This window comes from Salvia splendens, unplaced genomic scaffold (assembly GCF_004379255.2).
Source record: "Salvia splendens isolate huo1 unplaced genomic scaffold, SspV2 ctg136, whole genome shotgun sequence".
Lineage (NCBI taxonomy): Eukaryota > Viridiplantae > Streptophyta > Magnoliopsida > Lamiales > Lamiaceae > Salvia > Salvia splendens.
The window spans coordinates 1-13,912 of record NW_024598777.1 but is presented as its reverse complement, the minus strand read 5'-3'; the positions used below and the strand labels follow the sequence as shown (position 1 = coordinate 13,912).

Genomic DNA, 13,912 nt, shown 5'->3' with positions numbered 1-13,912 from the left:
CCCACCCCACCGTTATACTCAAGGCCGTCGCCAACTACCGGCTATGGATCTGGCATGCGTACTTCGGGGTCCCCGGCTCGAACAACGACATAAACGTGTTCCACCAATCCGACCTCTTCGCCGAAGTTTTGGATGGTAAAGCGCCGACCATCAACTTCATCGCTAACAACCGGCGCTATAAAATGGGGAACTATCTTGCCGACGGCATCTACCCGAAGTGGCCAACCTTCGTGAAGGCGTGCCCCAGGCCTGTGAACGCAAAGCAGGCGCTTTTTGCGCAGAAACAGGAGGCTGCTCGGAAGGATGTGGAGCGGGCGTTCGGGGTTCTCCAAGCGCGCTTCAACATTATCAAAGTCTCGGCTCGTACGTGGTTCATGGAGAGCATGGTCGACATCATGTATATGTGTATTATCTTGCACAACATGATTGTCCAAGACGAAGGACCCGAGGCGGGAAATTGGTTCGACCCTGAAGCCCCCGGAAGCTCAACCGCAAGTAGTCCTGCTCGAAGTGGAGTGCATCCTTCTATACAAGAACGGTTGTCTATTCGGGCAAGGACACGTGACTCTTCCGCCCACGCTCAACTCCAAGATGATCTAATGGAGCACATTTGGGCAAACTTTGGTGGAGAAAATTAAATTATGTATTTTGTAAGTTTTTTTGGATTTTTAATTAAATTTTTTAAATTTTTTTACGAATTTTATGTTGTAATGTTATTTTATTTTTAATGAAGTGTGTTGTTTAATTGAATTTGTTGGAAAAAAAATTAAAAAAATGAAATTGAATGAATAGTAATTTAAGGGACGGATAAGAGACGAAGAGTTGCAGGTTCCGTCCCTTAGTTACTGGATGAAGTAAAAAAGTACAATAGGGCACGCGAATACTAATTTAAGGGACGGTATAGTGACAGCGTTGTGGATGGCCTTAGCGTTTAGTTAACGTGTCATTAATAAAAAACATTTCAAACAGTGACGGATTCATCACAAGCTGAATAGGCAACGTAAGATATTTGTAAGAGAATTTTCATACAAAGTGCAAGGAACACAGATTTTGTCTGTGGGCTTCTTAGAGACGAGCTATTTTTGTAGTGCGTAGCAATATTAAGGGAGAAGATTGAACGTCTAATTGATTGAAAGCACACAATAATCAATCAGTTCAATAACGTTTCTTCATGGATCTACCTTTGACGAATGTATCAGCAGACTTTAGTCTGACATTAAAATAGCTAGCAAAAGCTAGGTATACACAAGCTAAGCAAACGTAAACTTTAAACCAAAAGGATGAGAAAAATGTTAGAAACAAGAATAGGCCAGTAAAAGCAATCACCACTGCACAATTAGCAACACATTTCACTGTTGAGAGTTGCTCTTCTGTTCCTTGGTCAGGAAAATGACCATTCACGATGAAATCAGTGAGCAGCTGATCCTTTAGTACGAAAGCATCCATTAGCCATGTAGCAGCTTCGTTTTCAGTTGCGGGGATTTGCTGCAGAGGGATGCGTCTAATATGCATGTGCACTTCAGCAGGGTCCACACCGAATACATTGTCCATGAAAGAAGGGCATCGGTTCTTGTAGGCTATAGTTACATCATAAACTGCCAATATGAGGTGAGTTTTATGAATCTGCAATATTATGACAGCAGAGTATTTGCTGGTTTGCTTAATATTGAAACGTGTTTGGTCATCTAATCCTTCAAATTTGATCCTATCACACAAAGTGAACTCCCATGATCCTAACACATCTTCTTCAAGTGACATCAACAATCGTGTATGTAGTGCCAAACAGAACCATTACAAAACTAACTCACGAATCACGGTACAAAGGTTTTATGCATTAGGCCAAGATAATCAATAACTAATCATGATTAGTAGACAAAAGACTGGTTGGTGAAGGCGTATTGCACTAGATCATAATTTTCAAATGACCATCCCAAATGATTAACAGAAAACAATCGAGAGAAAAAACCTGCATCCAGAGAGTCCCTCAAGATCTTCAAACAAGCATTGAAGCCCTTTGTCTTCGGAAGCAAGACATTTTTAAGTATTGGCAATCCACCTTCCCTTGCAAACTTCTGACTTCTCATGCATTTCTGTTCTCTGCATGAAGTAAGCGGGCAGTAAATCAGAAATGTCATAAAAAGAAGAGGGATAAAAAAAGCTGATATACGAATGTCTGAAAAAACTGCAGCGAGCAAGAGAAAAGCAGAGGCTTTACGTGTAATCTGTTCCTTCAGGGAAGACAGCAAGCCACAATGGATCCTCACGATCGCCAAAGCTTGAGAGCATCTCATTCATTACTGGTTCATCAACTTCCCACTTTCTTCCACTGGGATGAACTCTAAAATGTGAAATCCCCAGCCAAAAATCGGCAGCTTCATCAAGCTGCTCTTTAGAATATACTTAATGTACCCCAAACATCCTTTCCGTAGAGCAAAATCCCATAGATACATCCAGTCAACCTCGGTTCTGTGGTTGGAGATTATGAGAACACGCTCTTCCACTGGAACTTGATCACCAGAAAATATAACCCTGGTTTTGTTTATCTTCTCAAACAAAAATGGCCAGAGACCAAGCCATAGGCCAAACAAGAAAGACACAGCTTTTCTACTGCAGCGCAGACTGAATAGTCGTAGGATAACAGCAGCTGCAGGTGCAAAATACACCAAGAACATAGACGCAGTCAAAAGATATACCGCTAAACATAGCAGACCCCTGAAAATTCTAAACGGAGTCAGTGGGAAGTGCCTCAAGTTTTTGGTAGATTCATTGGACTGATTAATCTCCATGTTCAACTGAATTAGCCTTCACTTCTTTGGCCAGAACACAAGCACCAGACAAGAGAGCTTCTTAACAATCAAGATATTCTTCTCTTCGAGAATCTCATTACCAGACTGCTTATTATAACACTGCTAAAGTCCATCGATCGATCTCACATCTGCAACGACATCAGTATCCATCATCAATATGAAAAATAGCAAATGCAGAGATCGCTCAATATTTTGAACATCAGATTAATAAAATAAAAGCAATGCTACCACATGTGTATCAAAATTTCCTTCACTGTTATAGTCATTTTCAGTATATACAGTTATGGAAATTTTAAAAATACATGTGTGACAGTGCCACAACCCTATGATCGAATCAGAAGATGATGATGTATCAAGGCAAAGTTAGTGACACGATTTCCTTTTTGCAGGTAAATAGCACCTCAAACGTCGAAACTCCCAAATAAGCCAGAGATTCAGTTTTTACCCCAAATAGAGTTCATTGAATGCTCAGTAGTCAATAACGAAAGAGCAGCATGAAATTAAATCGCAACATCAAGTTAACAATATCAGTATCATATCAGGAGAAAAAAGAAAGAGACCATTAACATATACAGAAGCTGTCAGCCGACGTCAAATTTTATTCCAATAAAACAGAAAAGTCGTATGAATCGCGTTGTTCCACCTCATAATTTTTCAAAACTGCATGGCAGTCCCAAATTTCCACAAATATCCATTCCATACAGCTAAAAATTTCCAGATTTGCGAATCTATCGGATTAACAAATACAAAAAACGAAAGTCACCGCAGCGAATCATTCGATCGCATTCGTTGAATCACCAAAAAACAACGAAAAATCATATATAATCATCTAAAAACAGGGGAACGCGCGAAGTAAATCACAATTACTGAAGGAGAAGATCGAGAAAGAGATAAATAAAATCCATGTTTTTCGATACTTTTAATCTGGTTTAGGCTTATACCTGATTGGAAACGACGAAATTTGTGTTCCGAAAGCGAGAACGGTGCACGTCCAGCTTCCAATATATATCCAAACGATACAAATACAAATACAAATTATGCGATGGGTATATATGAATAAAATATAGCTGTTGGTATATGCGTAGAAACTTGGTTTCTAGTTCTAGAAACCTTGGAAATGGTTTGGAGAAGCAATCTGGTGTGGACCATCCTATCGTTATGAAGTCACTTTAGCGGTTGGCAAAACATAATTAATGTTGGGTTTACGCTATGCACGAATTATATTAAGTAGATACAACGACTTTTTATTTTATAATTCATTCATCCCATAATAGATGTCACATTTTCCTTAGTTTGTCTCATAAAAATGTCACATTTCCTTTTTTTGGAAAAAGTTCTCTCTCACGTTAATATAAATATACATTTTTTTCTCGCCACCTAACACACAAAACAACATCTCCTAAAATCTCGTGTCATTCCCCAAATATGCCATCACTATAACTAATACTCCCTCCGTCCCAATTTAGGAGTGCAATTAGTTAGGGCACGAGTTTTAAGAAATTGTTGGAGTGTGTAAGAATTAAAGTGAGGTAGTGGTTGTTGGAGTGTGTAATATATAATTGAAGTGATGTAGTGGAAGGTGTGACCCTATTGACTTTTTGTATGTTTAGGATTTTGTTTTGTTTTATTTTTATAAAAGTAATGGCATCTGCGTGCAAATTTCATCAACAATGATGTTAAATTTTATGTCCAAATATGGTAAATTTTAAATGAGACTCTTAAACCGGGACGAACGGAAATGGGAAAACAGGACTCTAAAACTAGGACGGAGGGAGTAATTATATAAAGAGTGAACTACATAAATGGTACCTAATCTTTCTCTTTTGCACATAAATGGTACCTGATCTTTTTTTATATCGTTTTTGGTATTCCGTGACAAAAATAACCTTAGGTACCAAATATGTGATTTTTTTATGGAGGATATTTTTGGAAATTTCAATTAAATAGTACCAAACATGTGCTTTTTTTCTTCCTTTCTTATTTCTTTTTTTCTTCCTTAGTTTTTTCTTCTTCTTTCTTTTTTCTTCATTTTCTTCTTTCTTTTTAGTATTTTATCTTCCTTTCTTCTTTCTTTTTTCTCCTTAGTATGTTTCCTCTTTTTCTTTTCTCTTCTTTCTTTTTAGTGTTTTATACATACATCTAATTGCATTCATAATATAAATCAAGAACAAAACACCTAATTAAATTAATTATTTAAAGTAATTAAATCAATTGAATATTTTTTATTAAATTATTTTACACTCTAAAAATTTTTAGAGTTGAAACACCTAACTAAAAATATTCAACTCTTTATATAATTATGAATACAATTCACAATTTTAAATTTTTATTAAGACTATATTGATTAGTTATTAATTTAATATAAAATAATAATAATTATTATATAATATTATATGATTAATAATTTAAATAATTATACTATAATTAATTACTATTGGTTTTTAGTACTGTAACAGTAATATTATTATAATAATTAAATATAATTATAACTATAATTATAATTAAGTATATTTGAATGATATTAAAAAATAAATTAATTATTAATTTATAATATTAAAATAATAATATTAATATTGATTAATAATAATAGTATAAAGAGTGAGGAGAATGAGTGAAGATACTATAGAGGATTGATCAATAGTTAACTAATTATCAATCACAAATTAAGATCAAATCTTAGCCATTAGATTATGAGATCTAGTGGTTGAAATAATGTCATATGGATTATATTTCAAATTTAAAAATTATTAAATAAACTTAAAGGGTATTAATGTCAATTCTCTCTCATCAAAATCATTTCAAAACTTTAAATTTACGCAACTCTCTCGATTTAAATTATTTTTTCGCAAAAAATATATCAAGTTAAAGATAATTTTATAAGGATTCCAACGATATCTCAATTGCATATGTTCTGACGATGTTCGAGTGATTGATAAGGCTCGTTTCATGCATTGGTTTTGAGTTAAAATTCCGTCTTTTTGGAATCTAATGTATGTTTCTAAGTTCAGGTGCGTAAGAAATCTACCGGCCCGAGGAGTTTGTGTTGATTGACCTGGCAGATGCAAATGAGTTGAATTTGAAGTGGAAAACTAGAAGTCGTCGCTCCGACCTAGGAGAATCAAGAAGATGGCGACAGAAGCAGAATGGAGCAAGAGCAGACTTTAAAAGATCCTACTCAGGGGTACAATCGTCAATTCACAGAGAGGATGCCCTAGGGATCAGAGCCTCACCTATATAAAGAGCTCAACATTGAAGAATGAAGATAATCTTTTCTCGACCATGTTCCATCTCTCATCCATTTTCACACACATTCACTTCGAAATACACTTCAGTTTACTACACGCTTGGATAAGGGGAATTTCCGGCTACCGTGGTGGTTCTAGTACATTTTGCTGCTGTTTAACACCATCCTGCGTGGGCGAGGAAACAATATTTTACATTCTGTTTTGGACTAGCTTTCATTTTTAAGTACTTGCTGTTTTTAGCTTAGTAGTTTCTGTTTCTAACTTGGATCTGCTGGAATCAAACTTAGTTCTAAATATTATGGAAGTTTCTGTTGGTTTTTGTTGGATCTCGTAGAGTTGACGATATTTTCAGCTTTTCTATTTCGTATTTGTTGTTGGTTGGATGTTTGGAGTTGAGATCTGTTGGATTGTGGTTGGATTGGGTGGATCTGATTGTGGAGACGTTGGGATTTTGTGAATCGTAGTGGATCTGGAGTTTGCTGTTTAAATTCTGCATGGTTATGGTTGTTTACTGTTTGTTCTCGTATCTGCTAAGCCCAGTAGTTTAGATCTGTTGAGTTTAGCCTTTAATTCCTTGTTTAATTTCAGATATGGAACTTGCTCAGTTTTCATGGTGTTTATTACTCTGTTTTATTCTGTTTTCCCTTTGGATTCCTGAAGAAGATGAAGTTTGTTAGTAGTTAGGATCAAATTTGCAATCTGTCTGTTCTCTCTGCTTTGTCCTTTTACTTTTCTACAGCTTTTCAGCACCTGGCTACTTAGGGAAATTTGGTCCCCACTTTCTGTGCTAGTTTGTTTGGCCACTTTAGGAAAGTCAGTTTACTCTCCAGTTTGTTGGTCTTGTTTCTCAAGTTAATTTTTCATTCCGAGTCATGCATGCGCCGTACGTGTTCGTTTCCTGACCCGGTAGATAGAGTAGTCTAGTTTTATCTCCCAAGTCTAGTAGCTTAAATACTCGACCCACTTGTTGCGTGACAGCAATCAAACCCCTCCCAAAACATCTCAAATGCAGTTTCGTAGCACGTCTGTCCTCATGGGATAGATCATTTACTTCCCTATACTAGCCAATAGTATAGTGGGTTGAGGTTTTGAAGCAGGAAAAGTGTATCCAACGGCCATTTCTGATAGATTCATGATCTCCTAGACCCTGTGATCTAGCGAATCCTCTAGACCTGTTGGATTGAGAAATATCAATTGCACTACACTTTCTTAGACAGTCTTCAGTGATGACATTTGATAAATTATATTTCAATTTTCGTAAATGCTGATAAGCAGATTTTATCAACAAATGCAAAAAAAATCTCAATATAGTGTAGCTAAAATATCAATAAAACTGTATTGATATTTTCTTGTAATTGTGTTGATATTCTCATGTCATATTAGTGATATTTGTAATACACTATGTTGATATAAAAAAACACCCACGAAAATTATCATATGATAACATAATGACAATATTACCTTTTTGTTGATATTTTGTCTACTATTTATTGAAATTTGTGAGCTTTAATCTCATCCACTCATTTCAAAATCCAAGAGTGTAGATTTAATCTTAGTTTTGGATTATGGTGTTATAAGCATTAGAAGAGGACCCTCCATATCACTTTTGTTACTAGTTTTGTATATGCCTAAAATATGCTCTATGACACAAATGGAAATATGTATTTGTTTAGAGGGCATTTTGGGGTGAAAATCGCATCCGTTACCAAAAATGTGATTTATAGGTACCAAAAACGATATAAAATAAAGATCAGGTATCATTTATGTGCAAAAGTGAAAGATCAGGTACCATTTATGTAGTTCACTCTTATATAAAAATCTCTAACCAGATTTAATTGCTATAAGAAGTTAATCAATAGAGTGAACTACAAAAATGGTCCATGGACTATGGGTTTATCTCGCTATAGTCCCTGGACTTTGGGTTTATCTCGCCCATAGTCCCTGGACTTTAAAAATATCGCCAGACATCCATTGACTAAGAGTTTATCTCGAAAATAGTCATTTTTCACTGGTTTCAATCGAAAATACCCTTTTGGGGGTTGGGGGGGGGGTTTGGGCAATTTGGTCTTTTTACACTTTTAACATTTTAAATCTGATATTATTTCAGTTATGTACTAAATCTGATATTATTTCAAAATTATCATTCTTCTTCCCTTTTGTCATCCTTCACTTTGTTTCTTTATTTCAAGATTAGATTTAATTTTATAAAATTAAATTTTAAATTTTGTTTTTAAAATATCAATAAATTTTTTTAATTAAAACTATTAATTCATGGACACTATAAATATTGAGTAAAACTATTAATTTTTGTTATTTAATATAATATTCAGCTGAATTGAAGAAGTACAGAAAAATAATATTAATCATGATGGAAAAATGAGAGCTATTCTATTTAGCCTTCGTTCGGTTGTTATAATTGCTTGTGATTGAATATTATGAAGTTGACTAAAAATTTATTCCTACTAAAAATTTTATATAGGAGTATTTTTGTTGAAATTTTCTAGTAAATTTTGATTGTTTTCAAATTAGTAAACAAAAATTATATTAGTCTTACATTAGATACATATTTATTTCAGAATAAATCGTGTTATATGATCTATTTATGATTAAAGCTATTAAATATTGATTAAAACTAAGGGGTTTTCATACCTTATTGATTAAATATTAGACACTATCAAATATTGATTATGACTATTAATTTTTTTATTTAATAATTTTTATACTTAAAAATTTATTGATATTTAAAAATTGAAATTTAAAATTTAATTTTGTAAAATTAAATCTAATATTGAAATAAAGAAACAAAGTGAAGAATGACAAAAGGGAAGAAGAATGATAATTTAGAAATAATATCAGATTTAGTACATAACTGAAATAATATCAGATTTAAAATATTAAAAGTGTAAAAGACCAAATTGCCCAAATCCCCCCAAAAGGGTATTTTCGACCTAAAACAGTGAAAAGTGATCATTTTTTAGATAAACCCTTAGTCCAGGGATGTCTAACGATATTTTTAAAGTACAGGGATTATGAGCGAGATAAACGCATAATCCTGAGAACATTTTTGTAATTCACTCTAATTAATATAGCAACTTATTGTGAATATCTTATCCAAACTTAATAGAGTCTTTCCAGGTTAATTAAACGTAATTTCAAACCAATTCAAGATTGATCCCAAGTCCGAACAAACTTAAATAAGGTACACTGTATGATATTATGCATAAATTATTTGGTAGAGCACTGATTTATTATTGTATCGTTTATGGACACAAACTGCGTTGAATATATTTTTAATTCAAAATAATGCTAGTACAATAGAAAAATTAGAATATTCGATGACAAAGTCTAATCGCCTGCAATTGATTGGAACGCAACCAGGCCGATACATCTGCCGAAAAAATTATCATATACTCTTATTTGAATACAGTCCATCAATATACTATATTTTATTTAGTTTGATTGTATATATGAATCCTGTATTTTAATTATTTTTATTAAGGAAATATGAAATAATTTATATAATATGGACACCCCATTTTAATAAATTGGAATATTTATTGGCAGGTGAAGTATAAATATAGTGAAGTAACATGAAGATTAGGAGTAGTTTTTTTTAGCCATCACAACTATGCGACAACTTAATATAAATGATAATATATGGGATAGAAATTTTAAATTTGATGATTTGATCGATGTTTGACCGTGGGAAGAGAAATAGGACTCCGTTTTTAATGAGAGTCAGAGAGTACTAAGAGTTAACTGCAACTTTCCTTTAAATTTCAATTAATGGAGAGTGCTTTATTTAGGGAAAAGAGCAATAAACAGATCAACCAAGGCTAATTCAATTTAGAGTAGTGTTAAATGGCCACATTATGGTCAGCCATAATATTAAAAAATTATTATAATTATGTGTAATTAATGTACAGTTCATGAAATTTATGCATCTAGAGAGTAGCAATTTTTTAAAGACTAATATACCCTTAAATATTAAATACTACTTATGTAGAAGTAAAATAAATTGTAAGGACATTATATTTATAAATATTATTAAGTGACACAATATACTTCTACGACAAAATTGCAAGGAGTCTTTATGTTATAAACAAATACTCAAATTCAAATTCTCTTTTTTTCAATTTACATTAACTGAATTAATCCCAAAATGATAATTACGAAAAATTGACAAAAATGACGTTTGACGTTTAAGCAACTTATTAAAGTAATGAGTCCTATAACTTTTACCAGGGAAGTTTTGATTGATCTCTTATTAAATCAATTTATTCTTAATTCAATTTTCTATGTGAAGATTAAATTGAGTTGATATTCAAATGTTGGATCGATACAGAGTTAAAATAGATGTTTTAATTAATTTTATATTGAATTGATAGTTTCAAATAACCTTAAATTCATTTGAAAAAAGTATTAAAAATTTAAGCATATTACTACTATAGTATTAGATAACTTCATCATTATCTTATTGATTATATATTATGGAGTACAGTAATAACTAAATTAAAATAACTATTACTCCATTAAGATGATACAATTATAATAAAAATAAAAATAAAGTAGTAAAAAAGTTGAGTAACAAATTACTCTAAAAAGAATGGAATAAATGAATTAAAAAGAAACTAAAGACTAAGGCTAAGGGTAATATTGTCAATTGAATTAAGCATTAAATGAGACAATTAAATTATTAATATCCAAAATACATATATTTACTTAAATGTCATTTATGGCCAGCCACATTATGGCCACATAGCTTTATCCTTCAATTTAACATTATTGACGTATTGTCGAAACTAAACATGTTAGTTGTGTTTTTAATTACCAAAGTATTAATAGCCTGGGTAAACGGTTCCTCGGTTAACCGATAATTGAATCGGAACGATCGGTTATCGATTAATGATAACTGACATGTCAGTGTTTAGGTCAATACCGGTTTTGTATTTTGAGTGAAGTCGGCTATTGGTTAGTACAATTAGATTTGCTTTTAATTTCAATATTGATTTTCAATTAGTAATAGTAGTATGTTTTGTTGGGTGAAATCAAGCACTTGATTATGTGTTTTTTTTTACTGTTGTTGGATGAAGTATGAACATCATGAAGTGTTGTTTTACAAATTGTGTTTGAATTTTGATTATTAGGTGAAATTTTGGTAAATTGTTTTGCTCTTAATTTGTGATTAATTATGCTTTAATTGTCGTACTTTGATTAATTTTATTATGGTGTTTAATTAGATGTTTCCTCTTATTTTGTTTAATTTCTAACTCTTTATAAATGTTTTGACTACAAATATATTTGTATCACGTAAATATTTCAATGAAATCAATGTAACTATTTTATAATTGATATTGATTCGGTTCCAATTCGGATTTAGCCAGGCCTAATTACTACATGGTCCATATAGATATACAATAATTAATTGGTACGATAAATTAGTAAGAAGAAACCACCGCCTCTTTCGACCTCTAATTGGAGCCATACTATGCACAATGGAAGACATTTCAGTTATCATATATTTCTCCCTCCGGTCCAAGGTAATTATGTCGTTTCTTCTTTGCACATATTTTATAAAAAGTATTGTTAAATAGTTAAAATAGAAAAGGAAAAGTAAAAGATAGAATAATATAAGAAAGACTTTTCTCTACATTATTCTCTCTCCATTTTAACTATTTATTAGTACCGTTTTTGCAAAATGAGTGTAAAAAAATGACTCTATCTACATTGGGACGGAGCCTGCAGAGGGTATTATATTAGTATTAATAAATTTGTATTGCTATATAGCATTTAAATTAATTTGTATTGCTGAAACAAAATCATATCCATTTTTTATGAATATAAAATGATTATAAATATGGCCAATTGATTTTACTATGTAAATTAGTCGGTTTTATGTACAATCATGATTGTTTTAATAATGTAGCAGTTGAAAAATATGAAATTAAGACTAAATTGAGTTTCGTAGAGCTATTCTATAGTTATTCAAATTGAAACGCATTTGATCATAATGAATCCAACATTAAAATTGAACAACGAACATAAAAAAATTGTTAAAGTTATATATTTTGATCACAAAACACATGAAATGTGTTCATGTTTCCATCATACATTAGAAAAAAAAAGGTTCTTTATACACGAACGATATAGACAAAAAAAAAACATGAAATGACATCATATTTCCTTTAAAAACTTAATTTAAAATATGAGTTTCGGTCAATTTCTTAGTTCTTTCCGCCACGTTCTTCATCTTTGAATGATTTTTATATATACCTTGCACACCTCAATCAAAAGCTTAGTACAAAAAATTATGCTTATTTTATTGAAGTTGCCCGAGGCAAAACATTTCTTGTGGCATGTTGGTATGGTAGTACCAAACCCGCGGTCCGTGGATGAAGTCGGCTTGTTGGTTACGAACCCACAATCCGCATAAGAGGTTGTTAGAAAAGATGGCTCATCTCAGCATGTGGAGTTGCATGGAATCAAGAGTGAAGACTACAACACAAGATCAAGATTGGTTAGTTCAAATGTTAGTTGAGCTACAAACTAGCCGTTGGCATTTGCAGCGGCAGTTTCAACTGTTTGGAGTGATTGCTTCTTCACTTCTTATCTTGTTGCAATTAGTATAAATGTAGTTGTAGTTAGTCCAGTAGTATAGAGTTTTCATTCTGCAAGTTCATTCTCTTGGTTCACATCAATAAAAGATCAACGTTTTTCTCACTCAAGCGCTTCACATATTCTTGTTCTTGCTCATTAGTTCTCGGTGGTTCTTCGTTTCTTCAATGGGCGCCGTCTGTGGGAAGACGAATCTCACCAATTTACAAAACTAGCAATGGCAGCAAGGTTGGACGTGGAGAAGTTCTCCGGCAAAAACGATTACGGTTTGTGGAAACTCAAAATGAAGGCAATTCTGGTGCAGCAGGGTTGGGAGCTGTTCTTGCGCCTGCGAATTCTGATGACAAGGAAAAGAGTCCTGCACCGGATGAGAAAACCGGGGTCAAGATGGAGGAGATGCAATCGAAGGCCCATAGCGTCTTGATCCTATGTCTTGGAGACAGGTCCTGCGTGAGGTGCAATTGGAGACAACTGCATCAGGTATTCTTGGACGGCTCGATGATATATACTTGGCTAAATCTTTGGCCAATCGCCTTTATATGAAGAGAAGACTATATTCTTATAGCTTCTCGGAAAGAAAAGTCTATAATGGAGCAACTTGAAGACTTTAACAAGTCCGTGGACGATCTTGAAGCAGTTTGATGTGAAAATAAGTGATGAAGACAAGGCAATCTTGGTGCTAATGCGTTGCCTGACTCGTTTGATCAGCTTAGAGATGCAATTCTTTATGGGAGAGACAAGCAGATCACATTTAGTGAGGTCCAGTCGGCTCTCATGGCCAAGGAATTGCACAAGAATGGATCTAAGGTGCAGAGACTCAGGCTGAATCTCTCAACATCAAAGAATTCAGCAAGCCCAAGTTCAAGAAACGAGCTGAGGATCACAAGAATCAAAGCTCTGGGATGAAGGAGACTATGTTTCTGTGTTTCTGGTGTAAGAAGCCTGGACACTTGAAGAGAAAGACTGCCATGGCTGGAAGAAGAAGCAAAGCCGAGGAGAAGAAGGCTCACTCGAACCAGATTAGCAGTGATCCTGAAGATGTAGCAGAAGTAAAATGAATGTGGTTGATAGGATAACTAAAGGGTCTTGGATTATGGACTCAGGGTGTTCCTTTCCATTTTGTCCACACCTGGAGTGGTTTATGGATCTTGTTGAGTGCAATGGCTCTGTATTGCTGGGAAACAAACAAGTCTTGCAACATCAAGGAATTGGCAGTGTCAAGCTCAGGCTTAATGATGGAAGTGT

The 13,912-nt window shown here is 33.4% G+C and overlaps 1 pseudogene; it reads right to left on the bottom strand.

Annotated features, from left to right (window-relative positions):
* Positions 1–1,100: 1,100 nt before the first annotated feature.
* On the bottom strand, positions 1,101–3,893 carry LOC121789092 (annotated as a pseudogene).
* Between the last annotated feature and the right edge of the window lie 10,019 nt (positions 3,894–13,912).